A 23,641-nucleotide genomic window follows, 5' to 3' on the forward strand; every position below is an offset into this window, starting at 1 on the left:
ATTGTAGTCATTAGGATGACTCGATTTTATAATAATAAAAGGTAAATAACCGATGAAGATGCACTTGGGCCATCTGAAACTTATCTGATATATCGGAATATCATATGGTTCACTTGGATTTATCAATCATGGTTCAGAAATTGCTAAGAGAATGAAAATGCGAGAATAAAAAATAATTATAACTAATTCTTCGAAAGGAAACTAGAAGGGAGAGTCTCTTAAACATAAACTTGGGCCTAGCTAGTTAAAGGTACTAAACCATAAAAAGTGACCAGCAAAACGAAATCAGATCAACCCTTAATCCATCACCGTCATACAAAAACAGACAGACAGTCGGAAATGGCGAAACTCTAAGAGATCTGTTTTAGTCAATTGGCTCCGGAGTCCGGTGCTCTAAAAACTGCAGGCTGCCACAATTAAAAACTACAACTGTAAAAGGATTAACCAACAATACGACATTTCTAATGGTTTGAGGTGCGCTGTAGAAGGCGTGTAAGTGAAACGGGAACACGTTTTTGTTTTAATAATATTTTATAGTTACTCCATAACTGGACGATGGCTGATCGGCTTTCTTGTTAGAATCGATGTAGAGCAACGTCTACACCGGTGTTTTTGTTTCACATTCTGTTTTGTTAGGATTTACTGACTTGAGCTGATTTTATTCGTATCTCCTGCTTTAAAAACCTTACTAATATTATAAATTCGAAAATGTGTCAGTCTGTCTGTCACCTTTTCACTATCCATCCGTTTAAACAATTTTGACAAAAATTGATACATAGATAGCTTGCATCCCGGGGCATAAGCAGTAGCATAAGTTGAAAGTATTCAAATCCGGCCAATTAAAAAAAAAAATCCACGCGAATAAAGTCGTGGACGTTATGTAGGTACTACTAGGTTATGTGCTATATTTAGAACTTTTTATTAAAGAGTATAAATCTATTTAATCACCCTAATATTGTAAAGGCGAAAGTTTCTATGTGTGTGTGTATGTTTGTCACTTTTTCGTGAAAAAACTTATGACAGATTTGGCTGAAATTTAGATTGGAGATAGATAATACCCTGGATTAACATATAGGCTACTTCTTATCCCGGAAAATCAAAGAGTTCCCACGGGATTTTCCAAAGACCTATTTCCATGCGAACGAAGTCGTGGGCTTCAGCTAGTAATATTTATATTTGACTTTGACTTATCCTGATTTTTTTGCCATACGTAGTTCATGTGTCCGAAGGTTAAGCCATGCCACACGCACACATAACCTCAGTTTCTCTGGAGACAACTCACAGAGGCGTGGTCATATTTACAGTTATGGCCGGCTCATACAGATTTTATTATACGCTCCCGATCGAAGGTTGTAAGCTGTAGCCATTGAAAATCGATTAGAAGTGATATATTCAAACATTATGGTCATAATATTATTATACTTAATGGAATGAAATTTGTTTATGCGCTCTTTGAATAACCCCTTTAATTTTGAGGGGATATCAAATGAAAATTCGCAGATCATCATCATCATCATTATCAACCGATAGACGTCCACCTGCTAGCAAGCAGTACAGTCTCTTGCAGGGACTTCCACGGTCTTGCGCTAACTGAATCCAGTGGCTCTCTATGACTCTTTTGACATCGTTTGTCCTCCTGGGGTCTGAAAATACTGCGTTTTCCGGTGCGAGGTTGCCATTCCAGCACTGTGGAACCCTAACGTCTATCGGTTTTTTAAACTATGTGCTCTGTCCATTGCCTCTTCAGCTTCGCAACTATATCGATTACTCTAGTTCTCCTATGGAAGTTCCGACTGAAAATCAGCGCTGTACCTATGTTATTGTGTATGGGCAAGGCATACAGCATTTATGCTGAGTTGAGACGTTTTTTTCGGGTTGTGCCACAGATGACACAGTTTATTCCAGCACTAGAAGTATTAAAAGCGCTGGGATAACCTAACCCGTAGGTTTATCCAGTAATGTGTGGCACAGCTTTCAAAAATAAACGTTTTTTCTTTTCTTTCTTTCTTTCTGCGGATGGATCTTTTCATTTCTGATTTGATCACGTAAAGAAACTCCAAGCATAGCACTGCTCGCTCCATCGCCCGCTGAGTGACTCTGAGCTTTCTTATGAAGCCCATTTTTTAGCGATTATGCCTTGGATCCATGTATCATCACTGGCATCACGCAGTGTTCGTAACCATGTTGATGTATAATTCGAATAAAAATTAATGAAGACAAAAATCCCACGTCTCTTAATCACCGAAGCGCAAATAGAAGCCGTACTGAAATCCGTGAATGTGGAGAGAACAAAAAAGCTACGAAGTCTTGTAACGCGATACGCAAGGCAAAAACTACGTGCGGGTGGTCTCCACCATTACTGCATATTCAACGTTACAGACTCTAGAAAATAGACGGTATACGGCAAGCAATTAAATGAAATAAGTCAAAGGAAGTCAATTTATAAAACTCCTTGATTTTTAGTGAATAATATTCGAGCTAAAGTTAGCTCTACCCCTTGCACAAGTTTTATAATCTATACTAATAAATAAAATTGGAGTGTCTGTCTGTAATTTCGAAATAACTACCTCATATTAAGCTCATATGGTTATTTGAACGATACCATAACTGAATCACACGTTTTTAAAATTTTTGTCTGTCTGTCTGTCTGTCTGTCTGTTTGAAAAGGCTAATCTTTGGAACGGCTGAACCGATTTTGACGGGACTTTCACAGGCAAGTAGAGGATTGACCAGGGCGTAAAATAGGCTACTTTTTTAACCGACTTTCAAAAAGGGAGTTGTGTTTTTCTACCTATGTACACCGAAATCTCCGAGATTTCTGAACCGATTTGCGTCATTTCTTTTTTAATCGATAGAGGAACTTTGCGACATTGTTTCATAAAAAATTTGGAGTCCAACTCCTCAATCCTGATGCTGCAGGGGATCTGACCAATCCACGCGGGCGAAGCTGCGGGCATCAGCTAGTATAATATAAAATAGGCAATACGTTATGTTATTATGTTTACATATCCAATTAATTGGCATTTTTTTGTTAGTATAATATAATGGTGAGCCAAAGATTTTAACGTTTTTTAGAAATGCTGATTATTTTATAGTCATAAATTATAATTAATATTGATGTTTTATCTTCTCTACTTTATATCGCAAAATACTTCTGGAACTCTCGTAGCTTTAGTTTTAAGATACGTAATTAATTACCATCATTATTATATCGTACAAAAACAATTTCGACCATCAAAAGGAGTACAATTGTACCTACCTACTTTGAACAAATGATTTTGACTTTGACTTTGACTTACAAAGCTTTGTGAGTGATATTACACTGCTGACTTGACTTTTATGAATATGTTCAGCGGTGAGTGCTCCATGTATCTTTTCCTTTAGTCTGTGATTCCATCCGAGGACGTGAAATTGCTCTGGATATGCAAATTACTAGCGCTATTCAAATAGGATGTTTTTTGTAAGGAAGTGGACAGTTAATGAAGAATTCTTGATGTTTCCTTTTTCTTAACATGCATAAATAAAATGCGGTTGATTGAGTTGGGGCTGGGGGCTAAGGCGACACAGGCATCTTGATACCATCCTGTATAGTTAATTAGTAACTTAAACCCTTAGCTATAAAAGGATTGGTTGGAATGTAACAATTTAATTGTGCCAATTGGTTAGAACTCATTATACCTTACTTGCTTAGGAAAAAGTGAATAAACATTTCAAGCTTGCATCATCATGCAATGCAATATTGAGTAAACATTTATCACAAACTAGCTGACGCCCGCGACTTCGTCCGCGTGGATTTAGGTTTTTCGAAATCCCGTGGGAACTCTTTGGTTTTCCGGGATAAAAAGTAGCCTATGTGCTAATCCAGGATATTATCTATCTCCATTCCGAATTTCAGCCAAATCCGTCCAGTAGTTTTTGCTTGAAGGAGTAACAAACATACACACACACACACACACACACACACACACACACACATACAAACTTTCGCCTTTATAATATTAGTGTGATGGTGCAAATGCGCAAGCTACTGACTGTCTAAATTTTTGACTTTTCAAAGGTAGTGGAAAATTGTTGTAAGAATAACACGCCAATAATAATAACAGTATTTTCCTTGTTTAACATATTTTCACAAATTTTTTAATTATTCTTTTACAAAAAGATTCTTGACAGTCTGTATGTAAAAAAGCTGAAAAGTAGAATTGTATATCAAAAATGCAGAAAACACCTAAGTGTATTTTAAGTCTGGATTTTGCAGAATTCGGGCCTTAACATGAGGATAGAATTCATACATAACATTAAAAAAATTATCTGAAAATACAATAGGGGTATTTTTTAATTATTTTGTATCTAGAGCAAAGACGAGGTCTATGGGCTACCTTTAATAAAAATTTAAAAAATTAACCGCATTTATTAAAATTTTACAAGACGAGTTGCCATAAAAATCGTTGCAAGACATCATAATTTATATACAGTAGGTAATAAGCTAAATTATTACGTTGCCTAAATCATCACGATTTTAATTAGTGATCTCAAAATGGCGGAGAATTTATAGATAATATTGACACTTTGAGTGCCGGAACTTAATAATCCCTAATTGTTATTAGCCAAGTATAAAGAATTCAACTGTCCCAGATTTCATATAAAGTAATTGGTCTATATTTAAACACATTTCCTCTCTTGTTGTCACATTTTATTATTAAGGAGCCTTTACACAAAATATAAATCGTATAACCGCGGCAACACTGACGACAATCTCCCTGTCCTGTGATAAGAGCTGTGGTCTTCCAAGACGTGGAATGTTCTGGTTTAGATTCCAGGACTGACTTGGAAATTTATAATTTCTAGATTGTCTCTGGTCTAGTATGATGGAGGCTACGGCCGTGGCTAGTTATCATCCTACCGGCAAAGTCGTTCTGCCGAGTGATTTAGCGTTCCGGTACGCTGTCGTGTAGAAATCTATAAAGGATGTGGTTTTAATAAATAAATAAAAACTAGTATCGTACTGTACCTACAAAAACCCAGATTCATTTATTTAATTTGTAAAAAAAGCACTTACCGATAAATAGTTGTTAGACTAGTGCTAATGCTAGACTGTGATCCCACCTGATGTCTAAAAATTGCGGCTAGATGGAAGCGTACTAAGCTGAAAAAAGTATAGTGTAATGGCAGCGTGATTTGACTGGCAAATTCTTTGAAACATATAGATAAATGAAAAATCACATATTCAAATCTCAGAGCCTACTTTATGATATGAAACTTTCAACTAATTCAAATTAGTAGTTCCAGATTTACTGGTTGAAACTTTTCATTGATGAGTCAGTGTCCTCACATGTCAATTTTATATCAGTGATCTGTAATATCCAAGATAATTCATATCGCAATAACCAGTTCTTCATCTGCTTCAAATACCGATATTATACCGATAAACCGATATACCGTACCGGTAAGCCGATATCAACATGCGTATATTGTACAAACATCTTAACATAATCCATTATATTGAAATTAATTCTCACGAATCACGTACTGAAGACCTGTTATTATTAAAAGGCTTCCATCAAAAATGCAATAGCATTTTCAATCTTAAAATTATTGCCTCAAAGCTTGTATTGGTTTATGAACAATTGTAATACCACGGACGGATCAAATCAGCTGTCAATTCTTGCGGGGCTTTAGTTTAGATCTCTTGAATGTCTCCATTTCACTTGATCATTAAGGTGATCGTATAACATGAGATGAGCAGAGCTGCTAGAGCCAAAGAAAACCCATTTTTCAAAACTGAAAATTTATATCAGCAGCAAATTTCAGCCGCATCGAGCGCAAGGAAAATATGTTGATGACTTGAGTCGAGGTCGATACTAATCTGACCTCTGCTCACTCTATTATAGTACGTCTGACGCTGTTGATAGGTATAATTCTTCATTTTCAGTACTGAATTATGCAGCTATTAGCCTCGTATGCCGTGTGTGATCAGTTTTAAACGGATAAAATAAAAGGAAGACAGATTTCTGAGAAGCTGTCAATAGGTGTATAGTATAATTTTAATCATGTTTCTTATTACAACTGTAGGTACAGCATGAAAGGGCATCTGACTTGTATTGACAAAAAAGACGATTTGCTATTGGATAAATAATAATTTGTAGATATAGTTAGTGGGTAAAAAACTAATGCATCATGTGTGTGTAAATGATAAAAGAGCGTGGATTTGACCTGCGATTCGCTCCAGCAATGCGCGGGACTTCAATTGCTTTTATACATGGCATAATATTGTATATCAAATCTTTGAAAAGAGCAACCGCCGAGTTTCTTGCTGGTTCTTCTCGGTAGGAAAGGCATCCCGAACCAGTGGTAGATGCTTTTGACGATTCAAAAGAACTTGTAAAAGTCTAATTGAATTTAAAAAAATGTTTTTTTTTTGTTAGTTAATATTTAGATAGAGATGATTTGTCTCTACCGAGTCTTAATTTTCTTGCTATTGGCGTACTTTATAATAAGCCCTATCCGCAAACATAATAACGTCAACAATACTTTACATTTATCACGTAGGCAAGCTGTAGATATCGCTATATTTATCGTCACACCGTCTCAACAATACACCCATTTTATAGGCTCTTAACACAATAAAATGCCGCATTAAGGCACTAAATATAAAATCGTGTTCGTATTCACAACAATCCAGAATTAATAACGCGGAACAGCAATAACGTTTGGAGAATCTCCTTCAACACATAAAAACATAAAAGTTTTTACAATAATTGTATCGATACGTTACTTACATGGCACTCTTTTATCTGTTTTTAACCCCTTTAGTGATTTCACGAATGGATATTCATTTGCGACATTCCTTAGTAAATCAATTAAAAAGAATATGACTGCAAATATACCTATTACCTATACTGGTATATCGAATATCTACTCAAAAAAAAAGATTCCGATGAATTGAGAACCTCCTTCTTTTTTGAAGTCGGTTAAAAAGACGTGATACGATCACAAAATGACTACCAGATTAAATGATAAATAAATAAAAATGTTTTTATAAGTACTTTTGAATCGTCAAATGCATCTACCACTGGTTCGGAATGCCTTTCAGAACCAATTAAGGGCGAATTTAAACATCAGATAAAATGTTATTAATTAGGTATATGCTAGATGTGTTTATTCTAGTAACACTTATTTATTCTTACGATTTTTTAGTTTTCAGACCTTAAACAGTGGTTAGAGTTACTAAACGCAAAACTTTAGAGTCCTTGCGCTTATCCATTAGAGTAGTAGTGTAATTGTGGCTTTAAAGCTTTAGATGGAAAAAATTACTCGTCCATGCAAACAATAATATTTTTTTACATAAGAAACTAACTGTATTTTGGTAGATAGCTTCTAGACAGACCTAGTTGACAAACTTGAAAAACTTTACAATCACCAAAGACAAACGCTCTTTTTTACAGGTATTTTTATTGTAAATGGTTTAATGATTAGTTATTGACATAAATGAATAAATGCCTCGATTAACCTAAAGACCCTATGGTTCTAATAAACGCTATGATATAAATGTGCCTATTTAATTATAATGTAACCAATATAATATTCCTATATCACTATGTTACAGAACAATTAACACAGGTATTTAGCTATCAACAATAATTAATTTGACATTGAATGCGAACCGCAAAAGCAATCTATCACGCCTTGCAATGACAATATGTGTACGGTGACTTAACTACAACTTAATGAAAGATTATAACATTGATCTCTATAATAATATATCTGACTTACGAATACGTGCAAAAAATATTCGTTTGGGATTCAATCTCTACTTAGTATTTGTTTAATAATTTTTTGTTAATTTGCAGGTATGTTCGGGCAAACCCTACGGAAACTGCTTCGGTAAGTATAAACAAAATTAGTTGATTCTAAACCTCAAAACACGTATGTTTGACCTGAAAGCTCGCTGAAAGCAAAGCTACGATGTTGAAAAAATTTCAAATTTTCATTGCTGTTTTAACAAAAATAAGGCAAATCATGTTAAATACCCTAACCAAAAGTTAGCATTTCGACAATATAGAGCCTCAATAGCTCAACGGTTGAGGCGCGGACTGAATTCCGAAAGGTCGCCGGTTCAAACCCCACCCGTTGCACTATTGTCGTACCCACTCCTGGCACAAGCTTTACGCTTAATTGGAGGGGAAAGGGGAGTATTAGTCATGATTAGCAGCATGGTTAATATTCTTTTAAAAAAAAAAATTATTATTACCTACAAATAAATAATTTTTATTGCTTGATGGATACAGGATACCGTGAATTATTGCTTCCATAAAAACACTTTAAATCGTACTTTCTGAGATAAAACTTCAAACTGATTTATTTCGCACTTTCTACACATATAAGTGAAAGCCTAAAATCGAAGCACATCAACCGTGAATCTCCTTACACTCGACGTAACGTCAGGCGGGCCATTAAAATTATCTTCGTGGCAACGTCCACTCTAATCTGTTTAAAAGTAAGGCTGCGTACACATGAAAGCGACAATGCGGCACGATCAATGGCACGAAGCGCGAGCAATAGCGGAAGGGGGAATCGAAACGTGAGAATTTTTTTTCACGGTACCATACATCCTGACGCATTAATGTCACGCAATTCTACATCCGAAATAATCCATTCTAATCAGTAAAGTCGTGTTTATAATCCATACTTCCATACTAATATCATAAATGCGAAAGTGTGTATGTGTAGCTTTTCACATCCCATCCAGTTATCCGATTTTGGTACTGAGAGCTTAAACACCTACATTTTGTCCACGAAAATCCAACAGTTCTCACGGAATTCCAAAAAATCTAAATCCACACCTAAGAAATCACTGGCATCATCTAGTATTTAGTACAGAGATTCATAGCTAGTATACCATAGAGGGACAGAGCTTTCCGAAGACGGGGATATAGGCTACTTTTTATCCCAGAGAATCAGAGAGGCCTTACGGGATTTAAAAAAACTGAAACTAATTCAGACGAACTCGTGGTACCTATTATCTAGTCTATTAATATTAATATTATATTGGAACGACAAATTGGCAGGGCCAAGGACCGAAGCGCGAGCAATAGCGGAAGCGGGAATGTAAGCGTGAGAACGGTTTTTGCGATACTCTATACATTCTGATGCAATTAGGTTCATGCAAGCAATTTTTTTGCTCGCCCCCACAAATATAACTCATCTAAATATACAGAAGGAAAAGGTGACTGACTGATTAATTAATTGACTGACTGACGGATCTATCAACGCACAGCTCAAACTATTGGATTGATCAGGCTGCGCATTGCTATTATAACGTACATGACGTAAATATATATAATATAAAGGTTGCCTGGTAGAGATTGCTCCAAGCAATAAGGCCGCCTTTGCACACAATTGTTTTTTTTTTCTGTTTTCTTCTTACTGTGTTGTTATCCTTATATGTGTTTTTGTGTGCAATAAAGAGTTTCTATCTATCTATCTATCTATATCATTCCCTAAGAATGTGAAAGAAGGGTTTGATATTTGTGTAGTCCACGCAAATCAAGTTGTGGGCATAAGCTAGTAAGTATAGTTGGGTCTATAATTAAAATAATGTTTTTATCAGTAAGTATATTTTTTTTCTAATACTGATACTGTCGTCAGCCGATGTCTCCATAACAAAAACTGATTCATATCAATAATCATGTTTACTTGCAATTACTTGCAAAGGTCGCATCGCTTGCAAGCGCTTATGTCTTGTCTTTTAGTGTGTGCAAAAGTTAAAGGCACAGCGACGCACAATAAATTAACCAGCCTCTTTGAAGTCACCGACCATGTTTAATTTAAGGTACTCCGCTCATTTGGGCACCCAATTAAGCGCGAAATATATCGCAACTTAAGTTAGTAAAGGGGTTCATCAAAATTTCTCATTTTCATTGTTGCCTTTTTTCCGAGGACAGCGATATGGCTGTTAACATTTTTGTCCCGATTTCGCGTAACTTTCGTGGGTTTTAAATTGTTATAGCATAATTATTTTGTCGTAATACTGTTTATCATAAATTAAGGAAAAGATTCCGTCTAATTGATATGTGACATTTTTCTTCGCGTGTGATCAAAGTAATCGCCTTCCTAATTTAAAAGTGCAACTTTGTAAAGTAAATTGCAGATCGTCGCGACATCGTTTGCAAACTTGTAAATCACGACAAAATTTCCTAAGATGGGAAATGGTAATTGATGGGATTTAATGCTTCTCTTTGAAAGTCTTTTTTTATTCCGATACAAGTTAGCCCTTGACTGCGATCTCATGCAGTCATGCAGTCTGAAATGGAAGCGGGCTAACTTGGAAGGGGTATGGCGGTTTCGTTAAACCCATACCAGAAAGTCACTTGACGGCTTGGCTTTGTCAGTAGGGTGGTAGGGCTAGCCACGACCGAAGACTTCTACTAGACCATACCAGAAACAACCTAGAAATTATTAATTCCTTAACTGCCCCTGTCGGGAATCGAACTCGGTACCTCCCTTTTAAAATACCACAGCGCTCACCAGTGCAACAGGGAGATTTATCTCATTTTATTTTTTCTATTCATTGTAGGCAAGCGATTGACCACAATCACACCTGATGGAAGGTGATGATGTGGCCTAAGGTGGCGTTTACCTAGAAGATGCCTAGGTATTCACTCTAGTTTGTTTTAAGGAAACCCGGATTGTAATTGGTAAGAAACACAGATCACGGAAGAGTATTCCAAACTTTTGCAATGCGTATGAGGAATGATGACGCAAAACGTTTCGTGCGTGTGGGTGGAATGTCGACGTCATAAGGATGGAAACTACCGACGTCTTGCGGTTCGGTGGTAAATTGGTGATGGAGGGACAGGAGGGAAAACAACAGGGGTTTTCAATCAAAGTAACTTTTGATGCGATCAAAATTATCCCTCCGAAGTCTAACTTCAATTCGATTAAAGTTAGCTCTATCCCTTCTTCCTATTCCATGATAGTTTAAATAGGAGTTACGTAATTTTTTGAAAACATAATATAGTAACCGCTAACGAAATAATAATTCGATATCCATCTTTATTATTCATCGTTATAATATCTATTTCATCACCGGTCCACTCCTTGCTTCATACAGATATCTCATTCACGCATGCGTCACTCTTATTTACTATCTCTAATATCAGTTTTGGATCACGACTGATCTTCTGACCCCTGATTTCGGCTACCGTAGACACGATTTTACAAATCTCACCCAAACAAAAATCAACTTTATCACCTCAAAATAAAGTTTATTATTCGAAAAGTTTTGGGATCGGCGGTAACGTTTGAAGCACAGAAGTTAAACAATCAAAAATTAATATGTTTAATATATTAAATAGCGATGTCTTGTTATTAGTGTTATATGAATATTGATGTAACAAATTTGCTACCATTTGATGGTCATTTAAATGTTAATTTCCAAGTGTGATATAAAATTAATCTTTCTTGTAGCTTATTATAGATTTGGTGTCATATAAACTTGAACTTGAAATAGACTTTGTCTTATTTTTATTGTTAACTAAATGATGCCCGCGACTTCGTCCGAGTGGATTAAGATTTTTCATATTCCTGTGAAAACGCTATGAATTTCCGGGATCTAATGTAGCCTATGTACTTCCCCGGGATGCAAGCTATCTTTGTATTTTTCGTCAAAATCGTTAAAAAACTGGCAGACAGACAGACATATTTTCGCATTTAAATATTAAGCATGAATAGCTTAACATTCAAGATGTTATTAAAATTTATTTGGCTGATATTGCTTCTTAATTTTTTAATCGGCCGTAAGAATAAATGTTTGTCATTTTACATTCAGTTAATTGCTTAAAAGATAAATTGTGTACAATGCTCACTCTCTCTTTTTATTGGTTTCCGTTTATCTCAAGTTAAGGACAATGAATAAAAAATAATTAACGTATTGACATTTTGTTTCGATAATTGCTTCTTTTACTGGTAGGTATTCAGATAACATTGTGATGTTATAATTCCGGATCTAAAAAAGTGAAGATTTGATGCGAACTTTAATTTCATTATAAAAACTAGGTGACCCGCCTCGGCTTCACTCGCGTAGAATTTTTGAAAATCGGCGAGTGGGTAGATTTTTAAAAATCGTGAAATACCTAACTATTTCTACATTTTTAACCGAAATACGTTTTCGTTAACACCAATTTTCATGGATATAATTTGAAAAATTTCGGACTTTTATCAAACTTTCTTCTTCTATTCCCCCTTTAGGAGTGGAATTTCAAAAAACGGAGTAGAATGGAACTTCTGGCACAAGTTTCTTATCCCAGCAGCAGTTTAAGATTCGTCAGTCATAGTCACTCCGAAAAATCTTTTTATACATTTGATGTTGTTGTCCAAAGAATTTGATAAGGCAATACACAGTTTTGTATCGTAAAACTTTTGCAATAGGTACATCATGAGTAAACCTCCATGCCTGAGAGTTCTCCAAAGTTCTCGAAGGTGTGCGAAGTCTCCCAATCCGCACTTGGCCTGCGTGGTAGACTATGGCCAACCTATTCTCATTCTGAGAGGAAATCCGTGCATAATAATGATGGGTTGGTGATGATTATGATGATACTCTCGGAGTTCCCATTAAATACCTATTCAAATATTAAAATCCAGCTTAAGGAAGTATATTTTAGTTTTGAAAAAGAAATATATTAAGCAAAAATAATGGAATGAATGTGACTTGTAAAAATAAATAATGTAACTGTATCAAGATTATATTTATTCAATTCATTGCACCGGACCGAAATTTCGTAATATAAAAATGATCGTCCGTCCGAAGCCATTAAGCTAATGAGTGGCGAATATGGGCCAACATCCTGAGTACGTAGGAAGTCGGACCAGTTTCTGACTAATGGCGGAGATGAGTCGGAGATGCGTGTGATAAAAACCAGCGTAAATGACAGCACGTCGATTCTGGTTTTGAGATAAAAGACCTTTTAAAGCTTTTAAACATCTCGGAAAATAACAAGGTGAAATTATATAAGTACCTATAGAAGTGTTGGTTGTATGCTTGGCTAAAAAAAATTACTAGAAGTATTCTCGTTTAATGTCACTATGTATGTACCCGTCCTTACGAATGATGCTTAAACGTCGGCATGACAAACCACCTCGTCCACAAATTCAAAGTCACTCAGCGAGCTATGGCCATATAGCTCGCTGAGTCACTTTGAATCTGTGGAGGCTATGTTAGGAGTTACCCTAAAGATCTCTAAAACGAAGAGATCCGCAGGAGAATAAGCAAGCTGAATTGACAGTGGACAGACCATGCTTTTCGTAGGGATGAACTTTAAATCAAAAAAATTAGGTTCATTTTACTCTGACGTTATTGTTTGAAGCTCGAAATCTATCAACGTTCGGTGAGATATAAATTCAAATCTCGTACTGAGCACTCAGTCGTTCTAAAAGCTGCCTCAACGAGAGTGTGACCACACCTTAATAATGATGGCGCACTACAAAGTGCAAGGACTAACATAATGCACAACCACCTATAAGTGCCAGTACCTATAAGGTCAGACTGTACAGTGTTTTTTTAATAAGCAAGTGTTTTATGGCTATTTCGGAAATCGTTCGCATATTTCTTATGCTTACGACTGAAGATGGCAACACTGACATTACCACTAAGTTTAATTGCGCATGAAATAATTATAATGGCACTTGGAAACTTTTGGTAAGTATAAATGTTAACATTGACACATACAAAGCGGTGCAAGAAATGATGTAATAATTTGAGACGACTATTTAGATTTGGGTTGCCTTGGATTGGCCGTGAAAAGCTAGCAGACCGACAGACAAAATTCAAAAAAAATTCAAAATTCAAATTATTTTTATTCAATTAAACTTTTACAAGTGCTTTTGAATCGTCAAAATAATCTACCACTGGTTCGGAATGCTGTTCCTACCGAGAAGAACCAGCAAGAAACTCGGCGGTTGCTCTTTTCAAATGTACAATTTACAATAATATGCCATACTGTATACAAGCAATTGCAGCGCCGTATATTGCTGGAGCGAATCAAATCCAAGCTTTTTTGTCATTTACATAATCTTCGATTGTATAATAAGCTTTTTCCAGGAGCATACTTTTAATAGATTTTTTAAACTTGTGTAAAGGCAAGTCTAAAATTGATTGTGGAATTTTATTATAAAATATTACACTCATTCCCACAAACGATTTTCCCACTTTCCTGAGGCGGAGCGTAGGATATGCGAGCCTATTACGGTTTCTAGTTTGCCGGTCGTGGAAATCACCGATTTTTTTGTAACTATGAATGTTTTGTCGTACAAAAATTATATTAGCGTAAATATATTGAGAAGCTACTGTAAGAATACCTATTTCCTTAAATTTCTCTCGTAGGGAATCGCGCGGTTTTAAATTATAGATTGCGCGTATTGCCCTTTTTTGTAATACGAAAATTTTTCCAATATCTGCCGCTTTACCCCATAGTAAGATTCCGTAAGACATAATACTGTGAAAATAGGCAAAATATACAATTTTTGCAGTTTCCACATCAGTTATCTGTCGAATCTTTCTAACAGCGTAAGCAGCAGAGCTGAGTTTACCAGCAAGTGTTCACAGCAAGACAGACACAATTTCGCATTTACACTAGGTACTAGTATGGATCCAATAGTAGCAAAATCCAATAAAACAATTGATAATTCAACTCTTGATGTTATCTTATTTCCAATACCCAAATAACATAATTCACAATACTCCGATCACTATAATAAAGTACACCGAATTACACAAATATTGTATATTCCACGTGTTCACTTTATCATGTATAAATCACTAATGGGAACAAATTATTCATGCGCATAATAAAGACTCGTAGATCGTGAGTTAAGCCCTTAATAATAATATTTCTTCAGCGTTCTGCTATCGTATCCACAATTTACCAGATTCAGATATCGTTAACGAATATTGTGAAAATTGCATAAGTTACCCACTTTTGCCATTTTCACAATACCACATAAAATATGGATTCGATACTGATAGAGTCAGTTACAATTTTACAATATTAATAACCAGAGTTATTAATTCTTAGTAACTTTAATGCTTATCGCAGAAAACTGATAAGAGTCGGTGAAAACAGAACATAGGATATCTAAACATAATAATTAAAGCAATCCTGCTACAATTCACACAAGTATGACTTAACTCGAAGTAAACTTATGAAGGATCAAACCACAAACGTATGGATCGCCTTCGATGGATAAGAATCGATCATAAAAAGATTAAGCGCGTTAGCTCTTCTTTTAAATGTTAATGTGGTCCGATTTTTCAATCATCAAGTAATTTTTAAATTTATGAATAAGTTTGACTTTTATACTAGTTTTAATATGAATTTGCGTTTAGGACCTTTAGGAGCAACTTTAACTGATCATAATATTATGTATGATCAAAATATTTGGGAAAAACCGAAAATCTCTTAATAATTTACAATTCGCACCCAAATTCTCATATTTGTTTTAGGTTCTTAAATCTAAATATTCAACATTCAGACAGCATCTTTACGACTATCCTAATTGTGTATAGCAAAAGGTATTAAGTTTTTTATTAGTAGTAACTACATAATTATAGTAAAAACTCTTTAGCGTAGGTAGGTATGTCGGAGATTATATTTTATATTGATCTTTAAAAAGCAATCAATATTTGCCTAGTGGCTCTTTCAAAATCAATGAATATTTGCCTATTACAAAAGATCGTACGTACGGTACGGTACAACTCCTACAATGGAACTCCTTATCAAAACAGCTTGATATGCAAGAATGTTGACATTTGACATTCATCTATTGTAAACTTAATCATTGTACCTAAATGAACGGTAATTAAATATGCAAATCGTCATTTTCTTCGTCTTCATACAAAAATAGACCATTTTTTCCAACTCTTACGTGGATTTCCCGATTTTTTTTTTCATACAAATCTTGTTCTGACAATTACAAATACAAAAGAAAATTTTGTAAATCAGTCCAGAAACATCGTAAAATCGGCGTACATTCATTAAAAAAACAGGTCGTATTGAGAATCACCTTCTTTTTGGAAATCGGCCAAAAAATCGGCCGAGCCGTTCTGGTGATCTTTAAAACATACAGCAAATGTTTTTTTATATACTTACCTACCTAGATTTATTACTTCCAACTACAACAATTTCAACGAATAAATGGTTTTGGTACATACTTTTGCAGCTAAGTAAAATGAGCGTAGACGTCAGAGGTCAAGCTCAAGACATACCGACATACTCGTAGACTTAACAAAAAGCAAACTTCGGCGTTACGAGGCGAGTCACTATAGACTTCCTTATGCGACATATACGGAAAAAACTGCTCGAACGCAACCAATGATTTCCATGAAACGCGATGATGCTGAGTAATTTGCTAAAGGTTCGAGTAATTTATTTCGATCGGAGGCGCCTTTAATGTCCGATTGTTGTGATATGACTTTATCGAAATGAATTTCTCATGGTGATAAAGTAGCATCGAGTTTTTGCAGTAATACTTACTTTAAAGTGTTTTTAAATGAGCAAAAATCGTTTTCGTTTTGTTGAGGAAATATCACCGTGCGATTCAAGACGGAGATACGAAGTGCTTTTAACTGACGAATCTACATTGGTTGGCGCCAAGTACCTGATCAATTATTCTGGTACTATTGCATGACCTGTATGGTGATTGAGCCTATTCGGATCGGACTTTACTATGTAATAATGCCAGTAGGTAGTCGAATGGTTGGCATGAACCAAGATGGGTTACCTCTTGACAAATTACGTACGTCTACTTTTATTGCAAACCAATATAAACTCGTAAACGTAATCTATCAATCTAAATATTGTATAAAAAGACCCAAAAATCTAAACCGCTGAAGTTATGACAAGGTCCCCATTACGGCGTATAAAAGGACTTTTGGAAATGGATGCAAACTTGTATGAAAGTCCGTGGTTTTTCAAGTTATCTCCATGGAAATTAGTGTTTGACCTTTCAGTTAAAAAAATAATACGTGTTTCATGATTTTTGAAAATTCAACTCCCTCGCCGATTTTCGGCTACGGGTCATCTAGTAATTAATAATCCCAAACACGAAGAAAGAAAAAAACACAAATATTTAAGTAAAACTTTAAAGGACGTAGGTCACACAATTCATCCAATTAACGCCTACCTCATAAATCGGCTTTTTTCGGTTGCGTAATGTTTCACTTTCGAAAGTAGTAAAAAAATTGCCGCATCACAAGGACCCTTCTCCTCGTTCCATTGGTCGTAAACGTTCAGGGTACGCAATTACCTCGGATGATATACAGTTTTGTTACTTTAGCGTATCATTGGTATTTTTTTCCACTTTTGATTTCAATTTTTAATAATTTTATGAGTCCCTCTTATCAGACCGCTGCCTTTATGGAGCCTTTGGTGAATGATTAAATCCGACCCTCTGTTTTTTCTTTTATTTTATTAATACACTAGTCATATTTTAAATACCCAGTATATTTTCTTTTAATTTAGCTCCTAAAATGCAAAACTAGTACGTATCCCTTACGTTTCCTTTACGAAATAAATACCTAAAGGGCGCAGTCGAGAGACTATAACTGTCCGCGGAGGACAAAAGTGCCTCATCTTTTACTGTGGTGTTTCGCCGTACTTTCAAGTTCATCGTGTGCGACGATGCAGAGGATGCAGATCAAAGTGACAGATTTTTGTCCTCCACGGACTAATTCCCTCGTCTGCGCAGGTCATAAAAGTGATACAACTTTGCCAAAGGTTCAGGCTGGTAACCTATCAAAGACAAAAAAGCCTTCAAAAAGTTGCCCCATTTATTAAAAAAACGTAGTTAAAAATTCAATTAAGCAACCCAACACCTTATTACTCAAATTAACACGGCTCTAAAATAAACTAGTCCACTTAATCATGTTTCCGAGTCAAAACAAGATTGCCAAGTACCTCAACTGGTCTCCAGATCCGACCATTACAATAACGCGGGCAATTGAGGGCAGAATAAACTACATCAAAATTACTATTTGAGACAAGATGGGTACGGCTTAATTATTATTATTTCAATCTAACCATCAACCGTGTAATATACCCAAATAAGTGTAGGGAAAACAGTTTCTATTTCTACGGGCATAGAGGTCATAACGTTTAAAAAAAAATACTCTTTGTGCCTCTACCGCTATAATTGCAGGCTATAGTCAGTAGATCGTCTACTGTCTCGGAGCCATAATATTTTGTGTAAACGAGAATTGGATTTTTTCAACGGCCTTGCTTGTGATATTACGTAATGTTGATGGCTTGAGTCACCCAGAAATGTTGTGTTGTGATTAAATTTTAACCCCAAAAAGAGGGGTGTTATAAGTTTGACGTGTGTATCTGTGTATCTGTGTATGTCTGTGGCACCGTAGCGCCTAAACTAATGAACCGATTTTAATTTAGTTTTTTTTTGTTTGAAAGGTGGCTTGATCGAGAGTGTTCTTAGCTATAATCCAAGAAAATCAGTTCAGCCGTTTGAAAGTTATCAGCTCTTTTTCTAGTTACTGTAACCTTCACTTGTCGGGGGTGTTATAAATTTTTAATTTACACTTGTTATATTAGGTGTGTTCTGGAATAAAACACACAACCTTTTGATGTGTTAACAACACTCACAACCGATTTCTTATGCTTCGCTATACCACCAGCTGTTATAGGCCTTAACTCGGTCTACATATAAATAAATTAAGTACTTTCTGCATCTATGTAGTTTGCATGTAGGGAGCATTGAAAGATTAAATAAGTATAAAGGGTTATTAATCTCCGGACCTAATGATGCGATTCAGAAAATTCCTCGAGTGCTATCACTACACATATTATAATCAATGCGAATGTGTGTTTATTTGCTAGTTTGTTAGTTTGTTCGTCGATGTCGCCACAACGAAGCAACGGGTCGACGTGATTTTTTGCATGGACAATGGACATAGGCTACTTTTTGTCGCGGAAAATCAAATAGTTCTCATGGGATTTTTAAAAATTTAATTCCACGCGGCCAAAATCGCGGGCATCAGCTAGTAGACTATAAATTAAGTATATCACGCGGACAAAGTTGCGGGCAAATGTTAGTACCTATTTGTATTAGTAAAGTATATTCACACAATATGTCCCAATTTTGCGGATGTTGGTGGATGTGAAAATGTAAATAGAAGGTAAATAGTTCTTGATCGTAGTATGTACCCGTTATCTACAATATAAAATGTCGTTAAACCACGAAATAAGCTTAAAATCATTAATTCTTGATCAACATTTGCGAATCAACGGATATGCAAATTAGGTATATCCGCAGCGTTGTGAGTATGAGAAAATATCAGATACGCAATACTTATTATAAAAATTTGACAACGGTTGGTAAGTATGATGTTACATTATAGTCACAATCAGATGTACCTACTGAACTCTTTGATCAGAATGGATCCTTACTCTCGTATTTGGTACATACCCTTATCAAAGTATACATAATAGTACCTTCCTGCCCGGCTAGCATGGGCAGTAGATAAAAATTAGGTATATCCCCCGATTATATCTACTGATCTCATAGAAATCAGTGGATATAATCGGGAATATAATTTTTATCTACTGCCCATGCTAGCCGAGCTGGTACAAAAAATTTGTCCCGAGTGCCGTAGAAAAGGCACACCGCGTGACTGAGTGGCCAGTCTCCCTTTATGTAGGATCACGTCACAGGCTCAGATTGAACTAAGTTTAAAAATACATGTCAAAATATCCGCCTTGACAGCCCTCTATTATATTATTTGACCTACTAAAATGATCAGCTACCGTACACAATAGCATTAGAGTACCAGACAATAATTTTCTTTTTAACTGTCAGTATTGCACCACAATATCGGTTACCTATTTCAAAGCCCATAAGAATGTGTTAGTGATAATGTATCTCGAGCTGCTTTTATTAATTATTGAAGATATTACGATAGACTATTGTAAAAGGATCAATATATTGTTACCTTGGAACCTTAACCTACTACAGTAAGCCACTTGTCCCACCGTCGACGATAGCGAGAAACGAGTAGAGTTAAAAACTAGGAACCAGTTGGCAAGCAACGAGAAGCGAGCGTGTAAGTTTTATCGATGGCCAGTGCTAAAGTGCGAGCGGCGATTACCTACTAACCCCGCTCGCTCGAATAGGCGGCCGAGCATACATTTTAATTCCTACGTAAGCTGCGTGAGTGTTTTGATCGCTATGAAATCGTCGTTGAGCGAGTTTTTTTATAGATCTTGTTGTTGCGACAAACTAGTAGAGAGAGAGTTTTCGCCAGCAGTATACGCAGTCAGCAATAAGCTTTTAATATTATATTTATCTCTTCATCCCTCTATCATATAGGTTGCCTTGAAGAGATCACCAGGTGATAAGGCGGCCTTTACAACCTTATCTGTAAATTATTATTTTTTTATTTTGTATGTAACTTGTGTGTAATAAAGAGTTTTACTTACTTATGTACTCTTTTATTGACATGGAATCACTTATATTCTAAATTTCTTGGCGAAAACAGTCGATAGCTGGTCGCTCCGTCGTCGGCGGTGGGACAAGTGCCTTAAGGTGTATTACACCATAGTGTCACATCAATCTTCAATGACGATTAATAATCGCGGCTCCCATTGCTTTGTATCAGAATCATCGCCTATTGTGTGCGATATGTAACGCGTGATACACACAGGCTTGAGGAATGACGAAAAAGAAGCTCATAAGTCTAGGTAGGAGTAATGAAAGATTTAATTCGGCCAGAATTGAAACAAAAATACTTATATTGTTTTTTAAAGTGTTTACACGCTATAGTTTACATATAAATAAAAAAACTTTAAAAATTAATGATGTCTTTAGAAATGATTAAACATAACTGACGCTGCAAAATTTTTTCATATTTCAAAATTTAGCTATATCGTGTAAACATTTTCTTCCCTAATTTAGACACATTTAAAAATATGAGAGTTTTTGTAACATTTAATCGTATAAGATAACATCATAACATTATCTTCCTTTGGTTTTTAAGTATTGAATTTAATACATAATATAAGTTAAAAAAAAATCAATAGCAAATTGAAACTATTTAATTAAAAAGATATTAACATTATTATAACTATAATATTTACTGATATATCATAATTATTTATATTTGATTTATCTACCCATATAAAATGTTTCATAAGTACAGGATTATTATGATGACTTTTGGTTTTACTCTTGCTATCTGAACGGTTACTCCGTGTGTGACAGAACGGCACGGGCTTTTTCAATAACCAAACCTCTAATGGTGCCCGCAAATTGTTTATACCTTTGTTTCGGAACATGAGAATTAGACTCATTCATGCACATGCTATATGAAAAAATCCATCTTGTTAAGCAATCATCATCATTTGTTACGAAAGCCTGAGATTGGATGGAATTGAAGTGATTTTTTATAAGAGACCTTATTTCATACTAGCCGACGCCCGCGACTTCGTCCGCGTGGATTTAGGTTTTTCGAAATCCCGTGGGAACTTTTTGATTTTCCGGGATAAAAAGTAGCCTATGTGCTAATCCAGGATATTATCTATCTCCATTCTAATTTTCAGCCAAATCCGTTCAGTAGTTTTTGCGTGAAGGAGTAACAAACATACACACACACACACACACACACAAACACACACACACACACACACACACACACACACACACACACACACACACACATACAAACTTTCGCCTTTATAATATTAGTGTGATACTTTTGTGGGTGGTAGGTACTTTTGTGGTGCGTATTGCATATTCTTACAAAGAATATACAAGGCAGGGTGCGTATATCGAAAAACCGGTAGAGCGTTGGGGTCCCAAGGTGCTATATTTCAATTAAAATTAAAACAAACATTTCACCTTTACGACGTATAATAAACTGCTAAAGCAACAATAAGGCAATAAGGTTTTGCAATGTGTCAACTTTATTTACGAGTTAATAAAGTTATCTGTTAATAAAAAGGGTTAAATTACCTACCATTAACACTACCTTAAAACTGTGACGCAAGAAACCACTGCTCGATATTTCATTCTCACATTAACCCTATTTCTTTCTCTTTCTTGGGTACATAGTATACAAATGTCTCTTTTTGTTACCACAATTATTTGAATACTAGCCGATGCCCGCGACTTCGCCCGCGTGGATTTAGAATTTTCGAAATCCCGTGGGAACTCTTTGATTTTCCGGGATAAAAAGTAGCCTATGTGCTAATCCAGGATATTATCTATCTCCATTCCAAATTTCAGCCAAATCCGTCCAGTAGTTTTTGCGTGAAGGAGTAACAAACATACACACACACACACACATACATACAAACTTTCGCCTTTATAATATTAGTGTGATGCGATTTTAAAAAAAATCATTTAATAATATTTGCCCTTGTATTCAATTGAATCAATGAGTCTCTAGGTTTTAATAAACTAATTTTGGTTAAAGTTAGAGCTGTAAATAAGCTTGTCAACTTCTTTCTATTCATGAAAATGTAATTAAAGAAATGATTTTAAAAATACGAAAATTGTAGCTTAATAGATTCAGTGAATTTTCGTAGGTACTACAAACTAACAGATCTATTACGATTATTGCAAATAAAATAGAAGATACTAAAACTGAGTTACACAAAAATACTTACACTGAAATATTTTTACTTAAAACTTTATCTGAAACAACTAGTAATCTCTTTGCAAGCAATAAAATATATTCCAGCGGTCATGAATCAGCCATTTAATTACGCTTTCCTACTTATCCAACGACAATGCAGGGTTTGCGAACATTTGGCAACAGTTCAAAGATCACGCAATTAATTTCAAAAGCCAATTTCTAGAATCGGATCTGCGGCCACGGATCACGATGTGACTAATTTAGTGGTAATTTTGCAAGATCATAGAATAATTGTCATCGGGATGGCGCAATTGTTCGATTGAAATATTTGGGGGTATCTAAATCGTCTACATCGATATAAGATTGCTTTTATAGTAAAATTTACCTTAACTATTATATATTTTTATCTTTATAGGCAGAGTACCGTTTTAAGAAAATATGTGCTTTCACACCATAATTTTTGCAATACACGATGCAAAAAGCAAATTTTTACAGGTGTGGATGAGGTTTAAGAGACGGTTGCGCAAACCTGAGATCTAATTATGGAATGGTTACTTTGTAATTTTGAAAAAGTTTAATTAGTGTTTCGAGAATAGCTGGTTCCCTAGTAAGTGTTGACTGAAACAAAAGCGCATCCCTCGGTCTAAACAGTTCAACAACATATCTACATATACAAACTATACTGTCGCTTTTAATATGAATAAATAACAGATTTTTTTTTTTTTTAATATCTGTTTAACTTACATTATGCCACATTTTTGCTTTAACCTCCTATAACATAATTTATTTTTAACCCCCGACCCAAAAAGAGGGGTGTTATAAGTTTGACGTGTGTATCTGTGTATCTGTCTGTGACATCGTAGCTCCTAAACTAATGAAACGATTTTAATTTAGTTTTTTTTGTTTGAAAGGTGGCTTGATCGAGAGTTTTCTTAGCTATAATTCAAGAAAATCGGTTCGGCTGTTTGAAAGTTATCAGCTCTTTTGTAATTACTGTAACCTTCA

General features: G+C 35.3%; 1 protein-coding gene across 2 annotated transcripts in view; it reads left to right on the forward strand.

Moving 5' to 3' along the window:
* LOC123873773 (transcription factor hamlet-like) overlaps window positions 1–23,641 on the forward strand; it is a 164,517-nt gene that overhangs the window by 43,728 nt on the left and 97,148 nt on the right. The window contains exon 2 of one of the 2 annotated variants that reach the window (XM_045918802.1): window positions 7,848–7,881. The exons of the other annotated variant lie outside the window; for it this stretch is intronic. The gene's annotated coding sequence lies outside the window, so the exon portion shown is untranslated. The remainder of the gene's footprint in view (window positions 1–7,847; window positions 7,882–23,641) is intronic. 2 annotated transcript variants of the gene reach the window in all.

The sequence above is a fragment of the Maniola jurtina genome, chromosome 17 (genome assembly GCF_905333055.1).
Source record: "Maniola jurtina chromosome 17, ilManJurt1.1, whole genome shotgun sequence".
Lineage (NCBI taxonomy): Eukaryota > Metazoa > Arthropoda > Insecta > Lepidoptera > Nymphalidae > Maniola > Maniola jurtina.